Raw genomic sequence first — 14,508 nt, forward strand, 5'->3', positions numbered from 1 at the left:
TGTCACACTTTGGGGTTAAATTGCATTTATCAGTAAATTAGAGTTCATCTGAGACTTCATGTCTCCAATAAGGTCACAAAGAGACAGTTTGACAAAGTATTGTCAAGATAGTGATATAAATCTCTAGTACCTAATGGATTTCTGAAAAAAAAAACATCCAAAGAATCACTGTTGATTCTGAAAAATTTTATTCCATTGGCTATACAAAAAAGGAATTATTTCAGTTACCTGTTTAAGTCTTATAATCTTAGTGTGACAGATTAGTATGAAGAAAACTGTATATATTAACAATCAAATGAAATTAATGAATGACAATAAAAAATCCAATTAGTCTGCACAATGACTTTTGCAAATGAAGCAATATGTACAATACAGGTGAAGATCTCTTTCTGATACCAAATTTTAATAATAATAAAAATACTGACATTAAGTAATATGTGCTTTTGTACTTTTCAAATAAAATTAACAACAATACTAAAATGTTATTTTATCTCAAAGTCACAACAATTCTGAATACAAGCTAATTGGTTTATTTTGTGTATTAACTCTTAACATGTATACTGTACATGCAGGTACGTATTGTACTGTATAGTGATACACGATACACAATGTTGAATTAATTTCCTCATTTCATCTATGTTCTTATCAAGACATTTCTTGAATAGTATGGTTTGAACTGCATCCATAACGTAAGTTCAATGTGTAATTGTTCTGTAGACCAGACTCTTAAATTAAAAGAATTAAATGAGCCATTCAGGAGTCCCAAGTACCCTTGTGATCATGATGTTGAAACACTTTTCAACTGAAAAACCACTGAAACAAAATCAACTTAATGATAATCACACAGTGTTTTTGACATTTGTTCTTATTGTATAAACAAAATGCTGTTTTGTTTGCTAGATAATTTGACAAGAGAAGTATTTTTTAACCCCTCTACTTTATTTATTTTATCCAGTGAAGCACCATAACCTAGGGTGCTACCAACCTTAGCACCATCAATTATGCCTCACAGCACATAATCAATTACATTAAGTCTAGTCCTTCCTATCCACTTCGCTCATAGTCTGCATTATATGCCTCTTCAATTAATGACAATCTGTGAAGTACAGACCTCTAATCATGAGTAAATTTCCATTAGCATGTGCATATTTGTAAGCTAGAGAAGGCAACAAAAATCAGAACATTGAAAACTAAACAGGCTAAAGGAATAAGTATTTCTTGTATTCCAAAAGTGCGTTGTAAATGAAACATTAATATCATGTGAATAACCTTGACCTTGCTATGAAGAAATATTTGAAGTGGGTCTGGGTGGGTCCTGGTTAACAAACACACCAAACATACAGATAAATTAAAAATACCATGTTATGACCCCAAGTGTCTAGAGGTAAAGGGGTGAAACATTTAGGATAACTTTTGGAAGCAGGTGGGTTCTGGTGAGTGACTAGGAAGCGTGATAACAATAAAATGTATTCTGATTGGCTGAGAAGCTGATTGATGATGACATCATACTGAAACAGTGGTGTAATGATGGACCAATGGGGGAGGGAGAGCAATCAAAGGTCAGCAGTGTGGGACATAACAACAAAAACACACAGACCACACACTGGGATGTAACACCCCGACCAATAAAAACAAACATCTAATGTTTTGACAAAGCAAAAAACATAAAGAAAACAAATTTTAAAACTCTAGAAATGGCATCAACCAACACATTGGCATCAACCAACCTTTCTTGTGCTTGAGCACAAACTCATCTGCCAAAACAGCAGATGAGTCAACTTCTTTGTGACAAGGAAGACACTTTTTGTTCATTTAAATAGACAACAACGCGATCAGGTAAACAGTTCTTAAATTCCTCTAATAACATTAACTCGCACAATGAGTTAAACTCGCTCACTTTACTAGCTACACACCATTTATCAAACAGAATTCCCTTTTCTCTGGCGAATTCAACAAATGATTGGTCTGACACTTTACGATGATTTTGAGAGCGTTGCCCTCGAAACACCATAATTCTGCAAAAAAAAATCCTTACGAGGGGACTTTGGTATCCTGGACGAGCCCCCTTAAATGTTACGATCCCAAGTGTCTAGGGGTGAAGGGGTGTAACATTTAGGATAATTTTTGGAAGCAGGTGGGTTCTGGTGAGGGACTAGGAAGTGTGATAACAAGGGGTTGGTGCAAAAAGTGATAATTTTAAGTTGAATAAGTGACTGGTATGAAATAAGACACAATGACACACAGGGGTAAGGAACTAGAGGGGTGCCAAAGAAAAGAAAATAACAAACAAAATGGAGCTGGCTAAGAAAGTGAGGGAAAGCTAACCTGACTACAAGGGAAAACCCGAAACACACAGTCTTCGGTGTCTTCAACACCCTAGCTAACCTCCACTGACTACCCAAAACCATACAAGACAAACGGCACTCACCCGTACTAAACTAGTGTGACTAATACAAGAATCAACTACGTGTGTGCAAAATGTACCCAACAACCTAAACTAACTCTATACACAAAAGTTCACACAAATACACAAGTGAACTAGGAATACAAACAAGAGTAGAGAAGTAACAGGGAACAAAAGAACACAGAGGTTGATACAATAACAAGTTCGGGCAAGGTAATGGCGAAACGAGGATAAACACTAACAAACGAAAGTACAAAGAAACAAACAGAAACCAACAAAACAACAAAGCCGAAGCTATACGAAAACACACACACACCCACACACACACGAAGCAAAACATCAAACCAACAAAGCCAAAGCAAAATCAAAAGCGAAGCAAAAACCAAAGCAGGGGTGTCAAAAGAGCATTTCTGTGATCTATATCTGAACTTCTCTGGGCATCAGATTTTGACATGGTCCCCAAACCAAAAAGTATGAGTGGGAAATCATCAAGACAATTGATAAAAGCTCTTGGAATTTCATTGTCTTCAATAATCTGTCTTCTTTCGAAACATTTTCAATGAGGTGAAAAATGCTGCTGAAATGGTACTTAATGGATCCTTTTTAGGCTACTGTAGGGTTATGGTTTGCAGAAACATTAAACGTTGGCCTCCGGTAATCTGCTTATCAGTATTTAAATGACACAATTAAACGTGTTTGCCCATTAAAATTGGTTTCCTTACAACTTTTGATCTGGCTGAGTTTATACAGTACGTAAAAATTGTCTAAGTAGTGAGAGAATTCTAACCCTAACCCTTAGCTGGGGTTTCAAAGGAGCATTTCCAGAATCTGTGCTCCAGGCATCGGCTTTTGAAATGTTCCGCAAACCAGAAAATATGACTCTGAAACAATCAAAACCATTCAGCTCTTAGAAATTCATTATCTTCAATAATCCATCTTCTTTAGAAACGTTTTCAATCAGGTGAAAAACACTGGTAAAATGGTATTTGATAGAGGATCCATTTTAGGCTACTGTATGGCTAGGGATAGTAGAAACACTAAACGTTGACCGCCGATATTCTTCTTAATGGAATATAAATGACACAATTAAAAGTATTTGCTCATTAGAATTGGTTTTCTTACATCTTTAGATCTGACTCAGTTTTGAGATACAATTAGTGAAGGGCACCCTGTACCTATCAAGCAGCAAAACATAAATCACTGTTGACTTGCGCTCAGTATATGTTAACCTTTAATTCTAACAATAGTTTTTATCACTGTACAAATAAAAATAGACTCAGACCTATTGGTCTGCAATTATAGCATTCAATATATTCACCCCTACCCTGGGTGAGAGCTACACTGGATGTTTGCTTTGAGTACTACCAATGTCTAAACCAGCTGTTGGAATGTTATGTAAATGGCTATTGAATAACATCTTATTATAACAATAACAGTTTAACACTTAATTATATTAAGTGTTTTACTGAAACTATATTTGAATTTTTTCCCAATTCAGGTGGTGTTTTTGGCCTATATTTGGATTTGTCCGTCTGACATATGCCAGAGTTGCTGATTACTAATATTCAGGCCTGTCTGACTTGTTCTCCCTCTAAATACCTGTAAATTGCCTCAGTCACATAGTTTATTTCAAGCAATGATTCAATAAAACAAATTCAAAGAGACTCAGTGTCCCTTTTCTCATGGTGAAATCAATCATTTGGAAGGCAAAGATGTATTGTACCAATCAGACATTGACTAGATTAGGCTGTTCCTCCAAACTGAGCTGAAAGGCAAGAATGAAAGTTATTAGTGATGTCAACATTTGAAAGAGTTACAAAATGCAGTGGCTTAGACGGAAGAAATTGTGTGAATCAACAATATCCTGATCACTCTAGAGTTGGTCTGCAACAGAGACAGAGGCAATAAGGAAACTATAATAAGCCATAAAAAATAATAAAAAGAAAGTGAATGACCATGAGTGGGTCACTGAAACTTCTTTCACCTTAAAAGTGTTCCATTAGAGCATTCATGGTTTGATTAAAATACTATAAAACTGCATATACAACATACTTAAATCCAATTTCCTAATTACTCCATAGACTTCAGCTTTCTCAATGAAAGAAATGGTTTGGGCATTGGTAACATTGGTCAAGGAAGAATCACAATTTCTAAATCAGTTGTGAGAGGAACAGGATGGTACTATGCCTGGATGTGTTTAGTAACACTCTCCATCAGAATGTAGTAAGTGTAAGAAATTGCTTAAGACATTATAAGACATTCTGTTCTATTTACATTCGATTACATTAATGCTTATTTCAGGTCTTAAAAGTTAGATCATGATAAAAAGTTATGCTCTCTGTTATTTCAATAATTTCCTTTCAGGATGAGGGATTTCTTAACATTCCTTAACATTTGTATAACTTTCTTTTTAGACAAATTTTACACTCTACTCTTGTATAGGATTTAGATTTTCCTTTTTAGAGAAAGTTCATTACTGAGCTCCACAACTGATCCTGACAGAGTCCTCCAGCTTTGCAAGGGACGATATTATGCTAGTGTGCAGACAAAAGTAACTCATATAGAAAGACAGATCAGAAGACACAATATGTGACTAATGCCTTTAACTAAGGCAATTTACAAGGCCCTGTATTTTGTAAAATAATTCTGATTAGGCAGATTAATATTTCAAAACACTGTTTTATAATGCAGACAGCTCCCATTCATCTTAACTCTATTGTTCTCAGTGCTGCATTGCAAACCAGAAACTTGAAATTCAATTAAATTCAATGTATTTTTATATAGCGCCTTTCACAACAAGATTGCCCCAAGGCGCTTAACAATACAATTGACGGTACATTTTGTCAATACAGAACAGAAGACCAGAAGACAATGGAGGGGAGGAACCAAAAACTCCTTAGTAAGGAGAGAAAAAACCTCTAGGGGTCCAAGGTCAACTAGTTGCCCAACCCCTTTGGGCATGCTAACATTATATAATTTAAAAAAGGAAACGATGAGGGTATTAATCCATCCATCCATCATGTCTTCTGTGTGTTAGTACTCCATGCAGATCTCTGTAGACCAGTAAATTCCCCTAAACGAAAGCTATATCCACGATGTCCCTCTTGGATCCACAAATCTTTCCCTTGCAATGTTGTACAATATTTGGAATGCTGAAATCTACAAAATATTCTCTTTGGTTTATGATTCATAACAAACAAATGCCTTTCATTGTTTCCTGGCTTCTGCTATTAATTGTAACATGCTTCACTGCCTCTGAGAACAAAATTATCTACAAATACAGGGACCTAATAATTAAGCAATATTAAGTACATAATCTAAATGAGAAAAGCAGATGAACAATGAAAGTATATATACCATATCTTAAACTACCTTCTGTATTCACTGGAAATGTAAGTGTGCATCTGCAATGTATATATATACACACTGTCCATATTAATTAGATAATGCCTCTCATAATTTAAAACCTAAGAAGTTATATAAGGTATGTTCAACAGGTTGTACTTCCATGGGAAATCCAAAAGCTCTGCCCAGAGATTCAGATGATGAGTTTGATGCACAGGTATATTGTATCAAACAGAGAAACCGAAGCAAGCAGTATATTGTATGCACAGATGAAAGAGAAGGTGACACTTTGTTCTTCTGACTGTTGACATATGATGATTCCCCCAGGAGCTTGCAAATTAAAAAAGACATCTAGCATTTGATGCATGTTTTCAAGATAATGGTCCTGAGATATACAGTAAAGTACTTTGCTGGGTAAATAAAAGCAACAGTTTGAATCTTTTGTGTGCACATGAAACACTATTATTAAAAACAACATCAATAATAAAAGGATTTCCATTTTCTTTGTTTTTTTTCTTACCTTCAATCCCTGTTTCTACATCTTTTAATTGCACAAATGAAAATCTGAAATAAACACAATACATGTTTATTTATATAGCATTCCTCAAGTCATGGCGTTTTAGAGCACTGTACAAAATGAAAAAGAATTTTAAATCCAGCAAAACCTAATCAAAAGCACATTCAAGAAGCAAAGTTTCTAAACTAATTTTAAATAAATCTAGCATCATAGTATTTCTGATGTTGAATGGAAGGAATTGCTGAAAAGAAGAACATACCGTAGCATCTAAAAGCACTGAAACCAGCCGACTGAAGATGTTGTTTGGGTACTACCGGCCAATCTGCATTTTAAGACTTCAATAAGCTATTAAGTATGTACGAAGTTAGAATCTCCTGAAGGCAAGAGGGCTCTGATCCATGAAGGGCTTCATAGGTTCTTACTGTAATTTCTAACCAACTGATAAACATGATAGCACATCTTATTGGGTGGAATTGGGATATCCAATTTTGCTCTTTCAAAACCCATCTAATTTTGTTTAATATAGAATATGCAATTACTTTTGCCACCTTTTTGGTGTAATAATTTAAGAGTTTTTTTTTTTAATTTTGCCTCAAAGAATTAATTAACCTCCCTCTGAGGGGCAGCCTCAGGATGACCTTTCTGGAGTTCTATTTTAACATCTATTAAACATGTAAGACTTACAATTAAATGCTCAATTATTCATTTAGGGTTTCTGACCACTCTCCTTCACTTCATGCTGGAGCCAGAGAAGTCTGTTTCAGCAGGATAAACCCCCATCTAGGGGGGGTACCACAGACAAACCATCGTCTGTTCTTTGATGAGTATTTTTTCACTATTGATTTAATCTCATATGTAGTTTAGGTTCTTTATTTTTGCCTTACTACTGTTATTGTTTCCTGTGGTGTTGACATACTATCAATCAGTTGTTCGATCATCTTTTGGAATGCTATGATATACAATAGCAGATTTTTCTAAGTAATGATCATTAAATTACACTATCTTTTAGTCATGATAAGGGGCAGTGCATAGTACCAGTTAGGGCTGGAGACTCTAAATTAGAGGGCCAAAGGGTCAAGTTTCCACTGCAGACCTTAAAGAATGTATTTCATATTGATTGCTCTAGTCCACCCATTTGCACAAACAGGTATCAGCCTAGAAGGGTTAACCCTACTATAAGCATCATAACTAGCATGAAGTACTTACAGAAACCCTACAGAAAATGTGGCAAATGATTAAAGTAAGGTAAACCCACAATAATAATGCAACAACGTTACAGTAAATCCACACTTGTGAACTTCCTAATGAAACCAACAATAACCTTCTGTGGCTTTTGTCTGTATTTCTGTTTGGGATTCAGCCAATGACACTGAAACCAAGTAATGAACCCATTTGCAGGAGCTGACAAAGTTACCCTGAAGGAGATCTACAGTATACTGCGAAACAAAACCAAATCCAAAGGGGAAGCCAGTAATCAGTAAACCAGGGAGAGAGAGACCGAAGCCAAGCCGTAATCCAAAAAGCCATAGTCGAAGGAGTAAATCAAGAGTCCGTAACCAAAAAGTAGTAGCGCAGAATAAGGCATAGCGCAACAAAGTAGCTCAAACCGAAAACCAATACTGAGCGAAGAGGTAGGGAAAAACTATGCTTAAGTACAAGATGAGACGGAGGTGTGGTGGTGAATATGTGCTCCTATAGGTTGTCTAATTGAACTAGGACTAGGACGCCTTCTTCTGCCTCTTCTGTTGCCGGAAAACAGGGATCGTAACAATTTCTGGTGAAACCAAATCAGTTAATGCAGCTTATTTTTATTTTTTGCTTATTGAGCTCTTTTTGACTCATAGTAGTGATGTAATTTGTGGAATACAGTACCATTGGGATCTCGAATAGGATCACTGCTGTTCCTAATTTATATCTGTGATTGAGATACAGGTACAATTACTTAGCTAGTCAGGTCTGTAGATGATACCAAAAATAAGAGGATTACCAAACACTAATGAAGAAGTAAATTAAGTTCAAGAAAAGTCATGATTTAGTAAACATATACTGTAGGAGAAAATGTTTGATTTACACAAGAAAAAGAGGCTACTTATGAAAAACACTTACACTAGGTATGTTGATACATCATTTACAAGACAATGTGGAGAAGCAAAAAACTAGGCAAATGCAATGTTAGGACTATAGTTAAAGTAAATAATTTTTAATCAAATGTTGTATTATAATTCTACAATACACTAATAGGACGCTGTCTAAAATATGATGTATATAGATTTTTCCAACATGTTATAATATGATACTGCGGCTCTGGAATCAGTCATGATAAGAGCAGTTACATTTCTGGAACTGAACATTTTTATTCTTTGAACAGAGAAGACCATAAAGGGGACCCTAAATCTTTTCAAAATCCTCAAAGGCACTGAAAAAACAGTGGATTTCTTCAGAAAGAACAGTGAAACACGAACCAGAGGGCACAGGTGAAAACTACAGTAAGTGAAGGTACATTAGATTTGAGAACAGGAGGCTCTTCTTTAAACAGATGGTCATAGGAATATGGAACACGCTACCCAGCCATGTTGTTGAGGCTGATACCCTGTCTTTCATCAAAAAAAGGCTGGATGAGATCCTTTTAGCTACTAATTAGCCAACATCCAAATGTGTTAGGTGGAATAACCTCTTATCATTTTCAGCCTTTCTTTAGTTCTTATGAAAATATCAGCAATCTGCTGTGAAATATACAGTATAGGCTGGTGTGTTTGAATAATACAAATAAACCCACCAGAGATACTGTATAAAGGGATAAAATACACACTCAGAAACATTGCCTACAATAATTGTCTTTAACATTTAAACAAATTCAGGTTTAAATGGTAAAATATCTTTCTTTATTAAGCAATCAAAGTTATCAAAGTAAAAAGTGTCTTTCCAGAAAGCAAAAACAATAATAAGTGCACTAAAAACTATTGAAATGAAAAAGCAATTACTGATTAAATCACATGATGATTAAATTGTAGAATAATTACAATTAAACTGTGCCATATGTTTACAGTGTGTTAAACATTGTTATCAAAACATTATTATCAAAAATTTAAAAAATCAACAGCATCACCTTCCTATAGCAGTCCAGTTAAGGGAGTGTATAGTGCTTGCTTTTGTGTCCAAATATCCAACATGCACTTAATGTGTGTTGTTTGTTGTAGGTTTTATTGATCCCTTGTGCTTTTCTGATTTAGTCATACTTTAAGATAATTACTTCTGATGCAGTAGTTAAAATGCAAAAGAAATCGATGGATTGCAAACAAATTAATAGAAAAAACTTAAAGTGACCTAAAATAATAACAATTTAGGATAATTAATTCCTCATTTGCTGATAAGGGTGATACAATGAAATTGGTTACAAGGTTTTGTCACAAGCTTGTCTTAAAAAGCTTTAGAGATTTCAATCAGGGAAAGTAGCTCAGGTATCTTTTATAGGAAATAAGGCTTAATTGATAAACAAGCTGAAGTTTCTAGATGCTTCAAGATATATACCTGTACTTTACTTAAATGATATAATCTGATAAATATTTGATATAAAGTAGTTCATGTTTTGAAATATAAACAACAGTGTTTGATGATCTGTAATATACAGTGCCTGTAGAAAGTCTACACACTCTTTCCAAAGTAATGAAATAAAGACATTTACAAATTATAACACACAACCTCCAAGTGAAAAACATGCTCATTCTGAAAAGTATTTACAAATCAAAACTGTAAAAAAGAGTTACAGTACATACTGTATACTGTGCAGCCACTATATGAAATGAGAACAAAACATAATGCTAGCTAACATTTTCTTTTAAAATAGTCCTTTCATAACTATAGAATTCAAACAGAAAGTAAAAATAGTTTCTAATTAACATTTACCATAAATAGAAAGTGGGCTATTCTTGTTCATAAATTGTTGAAAAAGTTAATAATTGAAATATAGAAATAACTAACTTATTTAATTAATTCTAAGTTAATTCTATTTTATAGTGGATCCTATACTTCTTGAAAAATTTGGATAATGATAATGCCTCCATAGTAATGCTCTACTGTATAAATGTGCCTACTAATGACCCTTGCTAATAAAAGACTTTGTGTAAAACTTCAAGTTATGGACAACAAGTACAGTAGGAATTGAAAGGAAGTGGGGTTCCTTTAGAGAAGATACTCCATAAGGGTATATTGTAATTTCTGTATAGTAACATCCATCCATCCATGTTCTAACCTATTCTTCCAATGCAGAATTATGAGGGAGCTGAAGCCTATCCCAGCAAGCAATGGGCGCAAGGCAGTGTCCTGGAAGGCACATCAGTCCATTGCAGGGCAGGCACACAAACACATTTTCCAGAAGCCAATTAACTTAATAATGAACCTGGTTTCCTCCCAGAGACCCAGTGTTTTTGGACTCTGGGAGGAAACCGGAGCACCTGAACCCACATGAACACGAGGAGAACATACAATATAGCACTCCAGGTCTAGAATTGAACGAACCCAGGGCCCCAGCACTGCAAGGAAGTAATGCTGATGACTGTGCCTCTGCCCCCCCCCACAATAGAAAGTATTTAGTATAATTTTTCACTTTGTTGAAATACACCACAAGGAATGACCAACGAACTGTGATCACTGATGCCATTTGAGAGGTCTGTAAACGTGAATAAATATTCGAATACATTTTGTAACGCAGAGAAATCCTTTCAAGGATGCCCGCCCTCAGCGAACTGTATGGCATAACTATTCTTAACATTTAAAAGGCGTGGTTTTAACAAGACTTTAAATACGATCAATTACAAATTAAAATTAATTGCCTGTACCTTGCAGAGGCAGACCCCTTCATTATTAGAAAAATATATCCTTTTTTACTGTCGCTGTTAATTTCAGGTGCTATTCAACAAGAGGGGACTAAAGGCAGTGTTTTAAAATGGTGTCGTTACAAGAAACATTAAATGATACTACTCTAAGCCAGAGAGGGAGAGTTGTAACCCAACTTTTTTTTCAAAGAGTTGGATATATAGATTATGCTGTTGATTGTAAATTATTATGATTTTGAAAAGAATTTAAAAAAAAACTATTTCGCCAGCTTTCATATCACAATGATAATATCTTGCTGTAGTATTGCTACAAGTGTTACTGTTACAACTATTTTTGCACCTCTAGTCCCTTTATTTGTAGTTTTTACATTTGTTATGCTATTATTAATATTTTCTTTATTATTTTATATTTTCCTTTAAACATTTAATTTTAAGGGCAGTAAGGTGGCATGGCTAGCACTTGCATCCTAGATTAATTCTTGACTTTGGTTCCTTCAGGAACAGGCTCATGGTTACTTCAATCCTTACCTTTAATAAGCAGCATTCTAATAACAGCTGGAATAGATTTCATCTTAAAATCACGGTTAAAACTACAGTAAACATGGAGCTAGTTTAGGACCATGAGATTTTGTTTTGTTGTAGTTGTTCTATCTTTAAAATTATTAATCTTCTTACCTTTTAGAAAAATATATGGTTCTTTGTATTGTAGTTCTGTTTTCATGTGGCTTTATCTCATCCTGATTAGCTATTTCAGTACAGTCGGTTTGGATTTGGTGTCAGCATTACTGCCATGAACTCAGACAGAAGTCCATTGCATTTTTTAATGGTATTTTAAGAGGTACCCATACCTCTACAAAACCCTTTAAACTTATCTAGCATTATCAACTGCATTGTCTTCACTGACATGTACTTCCAACACATGTAATTTTATGGAGCTGAAAGGGCATATCAGTGATTGCTATGGGTTATTTTAAAATTTCGTTCCTTGTCATTAATTGAATGTATGTCAATTAGATATCAATTGAGTGATACCATAAGTTAAATTAGAGCTCCGGAAGTATATCAGTAGAGTACAGTACAGTATATTATAGTATTTTCTATTTTCTGCAAGCACAAAAGCTGCTAATACTCAACATTTCATGTTGTGATTTAGAAAATATTTATTTTAAATGCATAATTTTTTGTTTCTGGAAATATACATTTTCTTAAAACCAGTTTTGAAAAAGCTTTTATATGTTGGAGCTATTATGCTCAACAATGTGTTAAACCAGGCATACAGTAAACAGCAGAGTGATGGCTGTGACTCCAAATAAGTACAGAATTTTCAATCAATAACATCTCCTCTACCTCTTTTAGAATCAATTCTTGTTAGATTCCAAGTACGTCTTATTAAATTTAAAAGAATTACGGGATTCCATTGTTTCCACATAATTAGATTATCTGCTTGAATGTGTTCTCAAAATATTACTACAAGGTGAATTAGTGGGCTTTGCAGTTTCAACATAACAGTGTAATGACATCTTATAAGCACTACTATCTTTGTATTTAAGAAAGAGAAGCATGCTTAATGATCATAAGAAAAAAATAATGCACCTGAGAATTGACATGTAAAGACTATTGTTTTTATTAGACATTCCCAAATATGCTTGCTTGTGTTTTTATCCACGTTTTTAAAATTGTACTCATAATTTTGTAGGAAGGCAGTTTGTGTCCAAGCTTACTATAACTTTGTTTGAAAAACAGTACTTTATTTATAATACTAAGCTGTCAGCAGCTTTTATAGATTAAGAGCCCTAACACTACCAGAGTACTTGGATGAAATACAACAATAACCAAGCACAAGAAGTAGAGCACCCAAGTACATTTTTACACAGAACATCATTAGGTCTTCTCAGCACCTCATTTAGATTGCAGAGGCTAATAAGGGGCTCAAGCAATTTTACCATTGCCAGGCAAAACACTATTTGTGGGGTGGGGCTGATTACACAAGATTGATGAACAATTGATTTACACTCTCATGTCATACAGTATGTACAACTTTTTTTGTAAATAATAACTTTATAAATAGTTCATTTACCCTACATTTACATAAAAAAACACAACAGCAGCTGACCCAGACCACAATTGTTATGTGTGGGAGATCCTGCCAAATTTAATAGGCGATGACCCCTAAAAACAAGAATTAGTTTTGTTTTGGTAGCAGACAGCTTCACCTAGAAATTGTAAAGGTCCTGGGAACCCTATAAACCTGCAACAGATTCTTTATCTGTTTTCTTCAACAGATTTCTATGTTCTTTTCCTGAAACCAACAAATCAATCGATTTCTTCATTCTTTACCTGCTAAACCACCAGGTTCTTAGGTGTACTTTAAGCTTGCCAGTTCTGTATTCTTCATGGTTTACTTGAGACAGTGTGAGGCAGTATTTTTGTGTTGCTAAAGCCAATAATAAGACAATTAATACTACTAGAATGTTAGGATATACATTAACATAAAGATTTAAATATATATTCCATAACCTAACTGAAGTGAAATATTCAAAACAGAACAATATTTACACATGATTCCAACATACAGTAGACAGATAGACACTTTATTGATCCCATTAGGGAAATTGCAGTCCATGGTCTTGAAACCAGATTTTCACCAATTGCAGTTTTTTAGTCAGATTTGTACCCAGACTCTCACCAACTGTAGACCAGGACGCTACATGACAAGCCACAGCACCACTCAGTATAGCAATATCTATTTCATTTCTGATAAATGTTTTGCATTTAAAAATGTATTTTTTTAAGTTTGCTATAGTAATACTAGCTACCAACAGTCATATACTTTAAAATCGTATTGCTTTCTGAAAATAAAAATGATTTACTGCTTAGAAAGGATTTACCTTTTCCATAATGCAGTTGAGCATTCATAGTCTGTACTGAAAATGATTTGCTGGGGTATTTAAGCTTCTGTTAGTGCCTTACACCATATATCCTCAGCTCTCCCAGCAGCTGAATTCACCTTCAGTCTTGCATCTCTTCTTGAAACAAGCCACCCTTTAAATCCCATGGAAACAATTTCCTCTCTGGAGTCTCATTGCTGATATTTGCTTTGCTCTCCAACCGGCCCCAGCGCAGTCCATATTGAGCTGGTCTCCATTTTCTCAACTTTCATCAACTCACATGATGCTGGGTCTGCTACCCTAGTTTCACTTCTCACGCCATGGTCCCTATGCTCCTGCTCAGTGTCCCAGATTCTGCTTACAGAAGAACTTATTTACAGCCCCCTTGTGCCTTTTGTGTGTATTTCTGCCTTTCCCTTATATTTCTTATATTATAAAATATGACTACAGTATATGTGTGCAGATCATTAGAGCAGGACACTTAAAATGTGTTCACTATCATCACTAAAGCTCTTAAATGTT

This window comes from Lepisosteus oculatus, chromosome 15 (assembly GCF_040954835.1).
Source record: "Lepisosteus oculatus isolate fLepOcu1 chromosome 15, fLepOcu1.hap2, whole genome shotgun sequence".
Lineage (NCBI taxonomy): Eukaryota > Metazoa > Chordata > Actinopteri > Semionotiformes > Lepisosteidae > Lepisosteus > Lepisosteus oculatus.